The sequence below is a fragment of the Leptodactylus fuscus genome, chromosome 5, assembly GCF_031893055.1.
Source record: "Leptodactylus fuscus isolate aLepFus1 chromosome 5, aLepFus1.hap2, whole genome shotgun sequence".
Lineage (NCBI taxonomy): Eukaryota > Metazoa > Chordata > Amphibia > Anura > Leptodactylidae > Leptodactylus > Leptodactylus fuscus.
Genome location: NC_134269.1, coordinates 7,340,748 through 7,352,581, shown reverse-complemented (window position 1 = coordinate 7,352,581; position 11,834 = coordinate 7,340,748).

The window sequence follows — 11,834 nt, the reverse complement described above, 5'->3', positions numbered from 1 at the left end:
CTGCTGGTTAGAGGCTCCCTCCACCATGAATTTGCCCAAACTGGGCTGGTTAGAAGCTCCCTCCACCATGAATTGGTCCAAACTGGGGTTTTTAGAGGCTCCCTCCACCATGAATTTGCCAAAACTGGGCTGTTTAGAGGCTCCCTCCACCATGAATTGGTCCAAATTGGGGTTTTTAGAGGCTCCCTCCACCATGAATTTGCCCAAACTGGGCTGGTTAGAGGCTCCCTCCACCATGAATTGGTCCAAACTGGGCTGGTTAGAGGCTCCCTCCACCATAAATTGGTCCAAATTGGGGTTTTTAGAGGCTCCCTCCACCATGAATTGGTCCAAACTGGGCTGTTTAGAGGCTCCCTCCACCATGAATTGGTCCAAACTGGGGTTTTTAGAGGCTCCCTCCACCATGAATTGGTCCAAACTGGGCTGGTTAGAGGCTCCCTCCACCATGAATTGGTCCAAACTGGGTTTTTTAGAGGCTCCCTCCACCATGAATTGGTCCAAACTGGGGTTTTTAGAGGCTCCCTCCACCATGAATTGGTCCAAACTGGGGTTTTTAGAGGCTCCCTCCACCATGAATTGGTCCAAACTGGGGTTTTTAGAGGCTCCCTCCACCATGAATTTGCCCAAACTGGGCTGTTTAGAGGCTCCCTCCACCATGAATTGGTCCAAACTGGGGTTTTTAGAGGCTCCCTCCACCATGAATTGGTCCAAACTGGGGTTTTTAGAGGCTCCCTCCACCATGAATTGGCCCAAACTGGGGTTTTTAGAGGCTCCCTCCACCATGAATTTGCCCAAACTCGGCTGTTTAGAGGCTCCCTCCACCATGAATTTGCCCAAACTGGGCTGTTTAGAGGCTCCCTCCACCATGAATTTGCCCAAACTGGGCTGGTTAGAGGCTCCCTCCACCATGAATTGGTCCAAACTGGGCTGTTTAGAGGCTCCCTCCACCATGAATTGGTCCAAACTGGGCTGGTTAGAGGCTCCCTCCACCAAGAATTGGTCCAAACTGGGTTTTTTAGAGGCTCCCTCCACCATGAATTGGTCCAAACTGGGGTTTTTAGAGGCTCCCTCCACCATGAATTGGTCCAAACTGGGCTGTTTAGCGGCTCCCTCCACCATTAATTGGTCCAAACTGGGCTGGTTAGAGGCTCCCTCCACCATGAATTTGCCCAAACTGGGCTGTTTAGAGGCTCCCTCCACCATGAATTTGCCCAAACTGGGCTGGTTAGAGGCTCCCTCCACCATGAATTGGTCCAAACTGGGGTTTTTAGAGGCTCCCTCCACCATGAATTGGTCCAAACTGGGGTTTTTAGAGGCTCCCTCCACCATGAATTTGCCCAAACTGGGCTGTTTAGAGGCTCCCTCCACCATGAATTGGTCCAAACTGGGGTTTTTAGAGGCTCCCTCCACCATGAATTGGTCCAAACTGGGGTTTTTAGAGGCTCCCTCCACCATGAATTGGTCCAAACTGGGGTTTTTAGAGGCTCCCTCCACCATGAATTTGCCCAAACTCGGCTGTTTAGAGGCTCCCTCCACCATGAATTTGCCCAAACTGGGCTGTTTAGAGGCTCCCTCCACCATGAATTTGCCCAAACTGGGCTGGTTAGAGGCTCCCTCCACCATGAATTGGTCCAAACTGGGGTTTTTAGAGGCTCCCTCCACCATGAATTGGTCCAAACTTGGCTGTTTAGAGGCTCCCTCCACCATTAATTGGTCCAAACTGGGCTGGTTAGAGGCTCCCTCCACCAAGAATTGGTCCAAACTGGGTTTTTTAGAGGCTCCCTCCACCATGAATTGGTCCAAACTGGGGTTTTTAGAGGCTCCCTCCACCATGAATTGGTCCAAACTGGGCTGTTTAGCGGCTCCCTCCACCATTAATTGGTCCAAACTGGGCTGGTTAGAGGCTCCCTCCACCATGAATTTGCCCAAACTGGGCTGTTTAGAGGCTCCCTCCACCATGAATTTGCCCAAACTGGGCTGTTTAGAGGCTCCCTCCACCATGAATTGGTCCAAACTGGGTTTTTTAGAGGCTCCCTCCACCATGAATTGGTCCAAACTGGGGTTTTTAGAGGCTCCCTCCACCATGAATTGGTCCAAACTGGGGTTTTTAGAGGCTCCCTCCACCATGAATTTGCCCAAACTGGGCTGTTTAGAGGCTCCCTCCACCATGAATTTGCCCAAACTGGGCTGTTTAGAGGCTCCCTCCACCATGAATTTGCCCAAACTGGGCTGGTTAGAGGCTCCCTCCACCATGAATTGGTCCAAACTGGGGTTTTTAGAGGCTCCCTCCACCATGAATTGGTCCAAACTTGGCTGTTTAGAGGCTCCCTCCACCATTAATTGGTCCAAACTGGGCTGGTTAGAGGCTCCCTCCACCATGAATTGGTCCAAACTGGGTTTTTTAGAGGCTCCCTCCACCATGAATTGGTCCAAACTGGGGTTTTTAGAGGCTCCCTCCACCATGAATTGGTCCAAACTGGGCTGTTTAGCGGCTCCCTCCACCATTAATTGGTCCAAACTGGGCTGGTTAGAGGCTCCCTCCACCATGAATTTGCCCAAACTGGGCTGTTTAGAGGCTCCCTCCACCATGAATTTGCCCAAACTGGGCTGGTTAGAGGCTCCCTCCACCATGAATTGGTCCAAACTGGGGTTTTTAGAGGCTCCCTCCACCATGAATTGGTCCAAACTTGGCTGTTTAGAGGCTCCCTCCACCATGAATTGGTCCAAACGGGGGTGGTTAGAGGCTCCCTCCACCATTAATTGGTCCAAACTGGGCTGGTTAGAGGCTCCCTCCACCATTAATTGGTCCAAACTGGGCTGGTTAGAGGCTCCCTCCACCATTAATTGGTCCAAACTGGGCTGGTTAGAGGCTCCCTCCACCATTAATTGGTCCAAACTGGGCTGGTTAGAGGCTCCCTCCACCATGAATTTGCCCAAACTGGGCTGTTTAGAGGCTCCCTCCACCATGAATTTGCCCAAACTGGGCTGGTTAGAGGCTCCCTCCACCATGAATTGGTCCAAACTGGGTTTTTTAGAGGCTCCCTCCACCATGAATTTGCCCAAACTGGGCTGGTTAGAGGCTCCCTCCACCATGAATTGGTCCAAACTGGGTTTTTTAGAGGCTCCCTCCACCATGAATTGGTCCAAACTTGGCTGTTTAGAGGCTCCCTCCACCATTAATTGGTCCAAACTGGGCTGGTTAGAGGCTCCCTCCACCATGAATTGGTCCAAACTGGGTTTTTTAGAGGCTCCCTCCACCATGAATTGGTCCAAACTGGGGTTTTTAGAGGCTCCCTCCACCATGAATTGGTCCAAACTGGGCTGTTTAGCGGCTCCCTCCACCATTAATTGGTCCAAACTGGGCTGGTTAGAGGCTCCCTCCACCATGAATTTGCCCAAACTGGGCTGTTTAGAGGCTCCCTCCACCATGAATTTGCCCAAACTGGGCTGGTTAGAGGCTCCCTCCACCATGAATTGGTCCAAACTGGGGTTTTTAGAGGCTCCCTCCACCATGAATTGGTCCAAACTTGGCTGTTTAGAGGCTCCCTCCACCATGAATTGGTCCAAACGGGGGTGGTTAGAGGCTCCCTCCACCATTAATTGGTCCAAACTGGGCTGGTTAGAGGCTCCCTCCACCATTAATTGGTCCAAACTGGGCTGGTTAGAGGCTCCCTCCACCATTAATTGGTCCAAACTGGGCTGGTTAGAGGCTCCCTCCACCATTAATTGGTCCAAACTGGGCTGGTTAGAGGCTCCCTCCACCATGAATTTGCCCAAACTGGGCTGTTTAGAGGCTCCCTCCACCATGAATTTGCCCAAACTGGGCTGGTTAGAGGCTCCCTCCACCATGAATTGGTCCAAACTGGGTTTTTTAGAGGCTCCCTCCACCATGAATTTGCCCAAACTGGGCTGGTTAGAGGCTCCCTCCACCATGAATTGGTCCAAACTGGGTTTTTTAGAGGCTCCCTCCACCATGAATTTGCCCAAACTGGGCTGGTTAGAGGCTCCCTCCACCATGAATTGGTCCAAACTGGGTTTTTTAGAGGCTCCCTCCACCATGAATTTGCCCAAACTGGGCTGGTTAGAGGCTCCCTCCACCATGAATTGGTCCAAACTGGGTTTTTTAGAGGCTCCCTCCACCATGAATTTGCCCACACTGGGCTGGTTAGAGGCTCCCTCCACCATGAATTGGTCCAAACTGGGGTTTTTAGAGGCTCCCTCCACCATGAATTTGCCCAAACTGGGGTGTTTAGAGGCTCCCTCCACCATGAATTTGCCCAAACTCTGCTGGTTAGAGGCTCAATCCACCCTGATTTTCAAAACAAATGTTGGTGCCAACCTCAACTTACTACAAGGGCCAAATTCACTGCTGGTGACAAGCTCTCCTCACTGCAAGTGCCAAATACACATGTTTCAAGGTGTTTTCCTACTGTCAGAGATGTGGTATTGAGTGTGTAAAGTGTGTAGTTGTTAGGCTGTGATGTTGGGGTAATAGAGGATCTTTGGTGTGTTAGATGCCCCCAGGCATGCTTCCCCTGCTGTCCCAGTGTCATTCCAGAGGTGTTGGCATCATTTCCTGGGGTGTCATAGTGGACTTGGTGACCCTCCAGACACGGATTTGGGTTTCCCCCTTAACGAGTTTATGTTCCCCATAGACTATAATGGGGTTCGAAACCCATTCGAACACACGAACATTGAGCGGCTGTTCGAATCGAATTTCGAACCTCGAACATTTTAGTGTTCGCTCATCTCTAGTCTTAATAACCACCAACATTATTCCTGTGATATTAGATATAATATTTTTTGATGAGGGCGTCTTGTCCTTTTGGGGTTGTATGATTCAGATGTATTTCTTCAGTATATCTGGAACTGTTCAATGTTTCCTCCTTGCCATCATGTCTTATGATCGATATTTGGCCATTTGCCATTCATTACGTTACTCTTCGCTGATGGCGCCAGATCTTTGTCTCCGGCTTGTTGTTGGGTCATGGTTTATTGTCAATGTTGCAACATCAAGTGAGGTCTTTGTTCTTATGCAATATAACTACTGTGGCCAGAATTCCATTGACCACTTCTTCTGTGACTTTGGTCCCATTTTGGAATTGACCACTTCAGACACTTCTATTTTGAGATTACAAGATATTGTTGCATCCATTGTTATTATTTTTTCCCCATTTGCTTTTATCATTGTTACCTATTGTTGTATTTTCTTCACCATCCTTAAAATGTCTTCGGCTTATAGTAAAAGTAAAGCCTTTTCCACTTGTAGCTCCCACCTGACCACAGTCTGCGTATATTATGGATCCCTGATGACAGTATATATGGTCCCAGCTGATGAGGGCTCATCCAATATCAACAAGTATATTTCCCTCTTGTACCTTGTAGTGACCCCATTGTTGAATCCCATTATCTACAGCCTGAGGAACAACGAGATCAAGAGAGCTATGCAGAAAATGGTCAGTCACATCTATCACAATGGATGGAAAAGATAAAACCTGTCATCTAAAGGTATGATACAATAAGACTTCAATGGATTATGAATCAATTTGGTTCTGAATATCACATAGCTGACTATAATAAAACAATGACAAAAAGTATGTGGACTATCTTCTAATTATTGTATAGACAGGGGTGAACCTATAAAGGGTACAGAGGGATCAGTCACTACCTATTCCTGGAACCTCAGGTGGCCCAAAGTCCTCTCAACAATATAAGAAGCCCAAGTATTATAAATAGCACAAAGTTGGTGGCTTTGAGGCCCAGGAGCTTTAGGCTACACCTTAATAAAGGGATACAAGTTTAGAGCTACCTTTTAAGGTTTGGCCTACAGGTTGCTCCTTACATAAAAGCTTCTTGAAGGTTTCTTCCTATTCTATTATCACTGCCCCTTGGTCACAAAGTAAGATCCATAAAGTGATGAGATGATGAGTTTAATATGAAGGAACCCAAGTGACTATGCAGGTACTTCACCTGCCGATTTTAGTAGTATCGCAAAGTGATTTATCATGGAACCATTTTTTTAACTTATCAGGGGTAAGTGGTCCTACTATTACTATATCGTGTCCGCATTTCTGGTGGAAATAATGACTAGTACTATGGCAGGGCCATTTTAACTCAATGGTGGGACCATTGCAAAGGTTCAACAAATGGCCTCCCAATCGTCACCCTTATAAATACCTTACCCACAAAATTATAATGCTCAGTGGCTCTCACATAGTATAATGCCTTTTAGTGACCCTCATATAGTATAATGCCTTCTTCATGGTCCCATACTATATAATGCCCCTCAGTGGTCCATCACACTAACAAATGCCTTTGCAGAGGTGTCAGACGTTAACAGGACAATGTCCCCTTTCCAGGTGGAACTCGAAAGAACCGAATAGACACCGAGCAACCTTATAGTGTAATGCGATTACAGGATCACATTGGAAGCCTAAAGATAGGTAACAAAAGACCAGATGGCCTCTTACCCCTGATGGTTGTGAAAACCTTTGATGTTTCGTTATCGGGTGGAGGGGGCAGTACACCTCACAGACACTGATTGTCAAAGATACTGGGAACAAACAGTTGCAGCAAAGAATAGAGGTGGCACTCACAGGTCAATGGAGACACATATAGGACAACCAAAGTTTATCGGAAAGTGCGTTCATTCCATTATACTTCGGTTTTCCTATATGTGTCTCCATTGACCTGTGAGCACCTCCTATACTATTCTTTGCTGCGACCCTTTCCAGGTGGAATCCACTTTATATTATCCCTTCTCTAGGTTGTCCCTACTCCAATATCAATCAAGTTAAAAAGCAAAACACCTAATACTCACCTTTCCCCACCCCCCTCGTCTTTGGTCGCTACGGCCGGCAGCTTCAGGGAGAAACAGGTAGAATGTAAGTGACATCACTACACCCTGCCTACTGCTCTCATGCAGGACATCAGGAGCTGAGACAGCGGAGTGGCCGAATGTTGATGCAGGAATGTAGATATTGTACTCCATTCACCTGTGGCTGGAGGACGGTTGAGTTGGAGCTGTGACATATCAGGACGGCACAGAAAAGTAGGACAGAACTCTTAAATGCAGGCCTGTAAGTGCACTGTTTGTCCTATGGTTAAAGCTGCCCTGTACTAAGGAAATACTGAATGCTACCTCTATGGGGTCATAGGACAAAATATAACTCTTATACTGTGATATTTGGTCTTGAGCTTCTGAATGGAAATATTTGCTGAAGTCATTACTCCAGCCCTAACCCATCTTTTCAATCTATCCCTAACCAATGGATCCTTCCCCTCAGCCTTCAAGCAAGCCACTGTCACTCCTATACTTAAGAAACCGTCCCTCAACCCGTCCTCTCCTGCCAACTATCGTCCCATCTCACTGCTCCCGTACGCCTCAAAACTTCTTGAGCAGCATGTCCACTCAGAACTCTCCTCCTATCTCTCGTCCAACTTGACAGACTTTAGTCAGGCTTCAGACCCCGGCACTCCACTGAAACTGCCCTAACAAAAGTCACCAATGACCTGCTAACCACCAAAGCCAAGCGCCACTACTCTGTCCTCCTCCTCCTCGACCTCTCCTCTGCCTTTGACACAGTCGACCACTCCCTCCTGTTAGAAATTCTCTCATCCCTTGGTATCTCAGACCTGGCCCATTCCTGGATCTCCTCATACCTCACCGACCACACATTCAGCGTCTCCCACTCGCACACCACCTCCTCACCACGCCCTCTATCTGTAGGTGTCCCCCAGGGCTCCGTCCTAGGACCCCTCCTGTTCTCCATCTACACCCTTGGCCTGGGCCAACTCATAGAATCTCATGGCTTTCAGTACCACTGCTATGCCGATGACACCCAAATCTACATCTCTGGACCAGACATTACCTCCCTGCTGGCCAGAGTTCCAGATTGTTTAGCGGCCGTAGCCTCCTTCCTCTCCTCCCGCTTTCTCAAACTCAACATGGAGAAAACAGAGTTTATCATCTTCAGCCCATCCTGTATAGCCCCTCCACCTAACCCATCTATCAAAGTTAATGGAACCACAATTACCCCTGTCCCACAGGCCCGATGCCTTGGGGTAACAATGGACTCTGACCTATCCTTCAAGCCACATATTCAAGCCCTCAACACCTCCTGCCGCCTCCAGCTCAAGAACATCCACCGAATTCGCCCCTTCCTCACCCAGGAAACTACCAAGATGCTTGTCCAGGCCCTCATAATCTCCCGCCTAGACTTCTCCATGGACTCCCAGCAAACACCCTCGCCCCCCTCCAGTCCACCTTAAACTGCGCTGCTCGCTTAATCCACCTCACACCCCGATCTTTATCGGCTGCTCCCCTCTGCCAGTCCCTCCACTGGTTACCTATAGCCCAGCGAATTGAGTTCAAGCTACTAACGCTAACATACAAAGCCATCCACAACCTGTCCCCTCCATATATCTCTGACCTCATCTCCCGCTACCTGCCCACACGTAACCTCAGATCCTCCAATGATCTCCTACTCCGCTCTGCCCTCATCCGCTCCTCACACAACCGTCTCCAAGACTTCTCCCGTGCATCCCCCATACTCTGGAACTCCTTACCACGACACATAAGACTGACCCCCACAATCACAGGCTTCAAGAAGGCCCTGAAGACTCACCTATTCAGGAAGGCCTACAACCTCCAATAACACTATCACCGCACCCCCATATGTACAGTCTCCCCCTCTCCTTCTGTCTCTACCCCCCTTCCCTCATAGATTGTAAGCCCTCGCGGGCAGGGCCCTCTACCCCACTGTGCCAGTCGGTCATTGTTAGCATTATATCTACCTGTATATTCTGTGTATTGTATGTAGCCCCCAAATGTAAAGCACCATGGAATTAATGGTGCTATATAAATAAATAATAATAATAATAATAATAATAATAATAATAATAATAATAATAATAATAATTTACTAGTGTTGCTTCCTAGGGTGACAGTGTATCTGTTTTGAGCACCAACTAGTCCGGTAGAATGTAAATTTAATTCTTAATGATCTTTGGCGTACCTTTCTTTATTGCAGCTATTACTGGGTCTTTGTCTAGAGTTCCATATTTTTAGGTATTTTCTCTACAATATGTATTTCACATGAGTCTAATATGTAATTAACATGTGTATGAAAAAATAGTTAGGCAAAAATGACAAGGCCATAGGAAAAAGAGAATCAAAATAAACATCAGTGATCCATCATATGTATCCCATAATTCTACCCATGAAAACAATCCTCATCCTGCAAAACCGAGCCCTGTCATCAGAAAAAAAAAAAAAAAATATGCAAAGGATTATTCTTATATGGCCATAACACTGACATAATCAATCTAATCAAGAAAAATAAATAATAAATTTTTTTCATACCAATCTAAACATTATTTTTACAAATTTGTACAACTCATTACATATACCCCAAAAATTGATGTTATGATTTTTTTTTTTTCTTAAAACAGACAAAAATAAGAAAAAATACTTGAACTTTCGGACTCGATCTGCATGAGGAAGAAGTGTTTAATACGACTCAATAAAGAATATAATTTTATTTTAATAACTGCCTGAGTGACAATATTTAGTGTAGGAACTGCCTGTCTATTCAAATGAATTGTTAAGTGGTGCCAGCTGTGAATGCAGGAACCAATTGATTCATTAGAATATCAGGGCAGTGCTGACCTCCTCCTGCCCCCTCCACCACTGATACTACACATTCAGAGTCATTGGGTTACTCCAGGTCACAATGAAAGTAAGTCAATACGTAACTTTAGCAGTCCCTGCACTAGCTTCATTTTCTGGTGCACAAGAACTTCCAAAAGAGAGTTGTTTATGAAAGTTGTATTTGCCTTTTTTAACACTTTATTACCTCCGTTGTTGATTGATAGAACACATGACTAAGGTGTGGTTTAAAGGGATATCTGAAAGATCCTTACTATACTGCTATCTTATGTGTATTCAAGAGTTTTCCTAAACACTTTGCTTTATCAATACTGCTTTGTTTGCCTGCTATGTGAAATTTTTCCCTCACCTTGTTTACACAGTGTTTCTTTGGAGTCGTTCCTGTATCTGATAAGCAATATGGATGATTTGAAACACTTTCCTTTGGGGGAAGGGAGGAGGGGCTAAGTGCTCTCATTATTATCAAAACTTTGTGGTCAGGACAATCAGTTTAGCTAACTGTGGATTACTGATTACGGTTTCAGGATTTGTTTCATATTTTCTCTGTATGTGAACACAAAGATAACACATTATTTGTGCTGCGTTTATAATAGTTTTCTAGTAATCATAATAAACAATCTCTTATGTCAAAGGTGAAGTTTATATTGTGCTACTTCATAGTATCCATCAAGCAGTCACACCAACTTCTCCCAGCTTGCTGAAGAATACAGGAAGTGAGAAGAAGAGACAGCAGGCAATACTGCTGAGAGATGGAAATGGAAACCCCCCTGTAATATTAGCCAATAGGCTAACCCCACATATTTTTTCTAAAATAAATAAATAACTTTAAAAAAAAAAGACACTTGGGCTTAACTCATATTTATCACATACAGTGTTGGCCAAAACTATTGTCCCCCCTGCAATTCTGTCAGATAATACTCGCTGTCTTCCAGAAAATGATTACAAGCACAAACTCTTTGGTAATATCTTCATTTATTTTGCTTGCAATGAAAAAACACAAAAGAGAATGAAAAAAAAAGTCAAATCATTGATCATTTTACACAAAACTCCAAAAATGGTCCGGACAAAAGTATTGGCCTCCTCAGCCTAATACTTGGTAGCACAACCTTTAGACACAATAACTGCGCACAACCGCTTCCGCTAACCAGCAATGAGTTTCTTACAAGGCTCTGCTGGAATCTTAGACCATTCTTCTTTGGCAAACTGCTCCAGGTCCCTGAGATGTGAAGGGGGCCTTCTCCAAACTGCCACCAAGAGATCTCTCCTCCTCCTCCACAGGTGTTCTATGGGATTCAGGGATGAACTCATTGCTGCCACTTTACAAGTCTCCAGGGCTTTCTCTCACCACCATTTTCTAGTGCTGACCTGAAGTATGTTTTGGGTCATTGTCCTGCTGGAAGAGCCCTGACCTCTGAGGGAGACCCAGCTTTCTCACACTGGGCCCTACATGATGCTGCACAATGTGTTGGTCGTCTTCAGACTTCATAATGCCATGCACACGGTCAAGCAGTCCAGTGCCAGAGGCAGCAAAGCAACCTCAAAACATCAGGGACCCTCCGCCATGTCTGACTGTAGGGACTGTGTTCTTTTCTTTGAAGGCCTCTTTTTTTTTTCCTGTAAACTCTATGTTGATGCCTTTTCCTACTTTTGTCTCATCTGACCAGAGAACATTCTTCCAAAACGTTTTTTGCTTTCTCAGGTAAGTTTTGGCAAACTCCAGCCTGGCTTTTTTCTGTCTCTGAGTAAGAAGTGGAGTCTTCCTGGGTCTCCTACCATACAGTCCCTTCTCATTCAGACGCCAACGGATAGTACGGGGTGACACTGTTGTACCCTTGGACTGCAGGGCAGCTTGAACTTTTTTGGACCCAGTGGCGGAGTGTGGAGATTGCAGCAGCCTTTTACGGCCATAAAGTGACTCAGTGACAGTGTGTGGTGGTGGCAGCAGCATAAGTAGGCTACAGAGTAGCAAGGTGATATAATGTGGAAGCAGTAACAGCCTTAGGAGGCAATACAGTTACCTGGTTACAGAGTGTGGTGAGGCAGCATGGATCATTTAATCTGCTGCATCAGGCATTGGTGGATGGAAATACTGGTTGATCCATATCTAATTTATATTCTCAAAGGTCAGTCTCTCCAAATTTTTGGTGGACAGGTGAGTTCTCCT